The following is a 2,495-nucleotide window of genomic DNA, read 5'->3' on the forward strand; positions in this document are numbered from 1 at the left end:
TTCACTCCGGACTGAGTGACTGGAGACGCAGGAGAGGGTATTTATAGAGGGGGCGGAGTCAGCTGCAGACAGCATCTATAGTCAAGTCAAATTTATTTATATAGCGCTTTTTACAATAGACATAGTCTCAAAGCAACTTTACAAAATCCAGGACCAACAGATACAAAAACCCCTGTTGAGCAAGCCGAGGGCGACTGTGGCAAGGAAAAACTCCCTTAAAATTACAGGAAGAAACCTTGAGAGGAACCAGACTCAGCAGGGACCCATCCTTCTTGGGTGGTCTGGAGCAGTGGCGATTTCTCTAAGACTGCAAGGGAAGCTCAGCTTCCCCTAAAATGTCAAAAATTAAATGGTCAAATATGTACAGTTGTGTTAACATTTCATTGACTACAAATGCGTTAGAACACGTTCATCTCGAAGACGAGTTCGTTCAGAATCAGCTACTTATCACAAATCGACTGACTCGATTTTGTTAACTTCTCATACATTCCCTTAGCATCAATGCATTTGCCTGTAGAAGCTGAGCGTCTATTCACTTCAATGGGACTGCATGGAAGTGTTTTTTTCATTGCTTCGAAACTCGCCGGTCATTGGATAAATGCCACGATTTTGTCCCGCCCTGGACGCTGATTCGTCTCTGGGAGTGAATGGAGCTGTGGGCGGGTCTGGATGCGGAGCTTCTGCAAGATGATTGGAGGATCAGTCGAAAGGCTGAATCCCGTTTTGATTGACAGCTATTTTGAGATCTACGCCTTCACTTAATCACTGGGAGCTTCAGTCCCATCGCGGATTTTGCAAGTGAAGTCGAAAGACAAACTGTAACCCATTTCAGGCCATTTTCTTGAAAAGGAACGGAGGGCAGAATTTATGTACAAATTTTATGATGTAAGCCGACAATGAGCTTCCCCTCTTTGAAAGACCAGCAGCCGCCACTGGTCTGGAGGATACTTTAAATGAATAAGATTTACACAAATCATACAAACACAGAATTAAAATGAACTAAAAGTTATAACTAGCAATAATAAATAAATGAATAATAATAGAGTTATTATTCAGTCCAGTCTGTAATAAAGTCTGTAGTGAGTTCTTGACATTCTTGGTGCAAACACGCCAGGCCCCGTCACATCCAGCAGGAGCAGCATTGTTGGCACGGCAGTCTCGACTTCATTCCTTAACCTCGGGCAGGTAAACAGGTTTCCATCAGAAGGACCTCGGGGTAAAACAACAGAAACAGTGATAGAGCTGGACTAGACACTTTAAAAAATGGAATTAATTTAATCCATCAGTAATACATTCATTAACCGCTCCATGCTGATGGGATGTTTTGGAAGATGGCAGAAAACCATACTTCTTAATCGAACCCAGGTCCTTTAGTGCAATTCACAATTTCTTTCTTAGTTTCATCCCAGTTGGGTGGCACAGTGGGCATCACTGTCACCTCACAGCAGGAAGGTCCTGGATTCAATTTTCAGGTGGAGTTTTCATGCTGTCCCTGTGTCTGCGTGGGCTTCCTCCATGTGCTCTAGTTTCCTCCCACAGTCCAAAGACATGTATCCAGGTTAACTGAAAATACTAAAGTCCTCCTAGTGTGTAAGTGTGTTTGTCCTGTGATGGACTGACCACCCAGGGTGTTTCCTGCCTTTTGCCCAGTGAATCAAACCCACTGCGACCCTAAATAAGATCAGGTGGCTTAAACACCTGAACTCAAGAATTTGAAGGGATGGCAATAATAGTGTATCTATGATCATTTATAGCATGTTACTATTTTGACATACGTTTATGTATGATAGCTTTAGGCGGTAAAAACACACGCTAGCACACCAGAGCTCGAATACATAGAATGGAGTCATTGCAGCCACATAAACAACGATTGGCCTGTTGTTCATATAGGGGTGGGGCATTAAGCCAGATAGGGTCTCTCTCATAACTGATGCAACTATGACCTCTGCTGGCTGATTGATGGCGCCTGCACAGAGACGGGGAGAGAGTGCAAATCAGGGTGTGTCTCTCTGTACACAGAGCTGATCTGCAGCTGATCTCATCTGGAGTAGGTGACAAGATGCATACGGCTGCTGCCCACGTGTCAGAGGGGGCATGGGTTAGCTTTGTTCTCCTCGATCAGAGCCTGGGCCAGCATTAGTGGAGAGAGGCATGACGCAATCCGGCGACTGGATGCGCTAAAAAGTCGGGGGGAAAAGGGGAGAAAATGCATAAAGAAACAAAAAAAAGTATGATAGCTTTATAGTAAGATGGAACATTGTCATGCCTTTCTTTCTCAAACAACACACTTAATTATTCCAAATCATAGCCTACAAAAGCCCAGTTCCTTAAAGTAAGCACACCTGAATGATTAGCACGAATTGTTTTCTTTATACTAACTGACAATATGCTAAGTGACAGGATAACTGACATGATAATTACACATGACTTAAAAAAACAGTGAATGACATTGAACTGACAGTTTTTTTAATGTGTGCCTGCTGTTGATAACTCTG

The sequence above is a fragment of the Trichomycterus rosablanca genome, chromosome 5, assembly GCF_030014385.1.
Source record: "Trichomycterus rosablanca isolate fTriRos1 chromosome 5, fTriRos1.hap1, whole genome shotgun sequence".
Taxonomy (NCBI): Eukaryota; Metazoa; Chordata; class Actinopteri; order Siluriformes; family Trichomycteridae; genus Trichomycterus; species Trichomycterus rosablanca.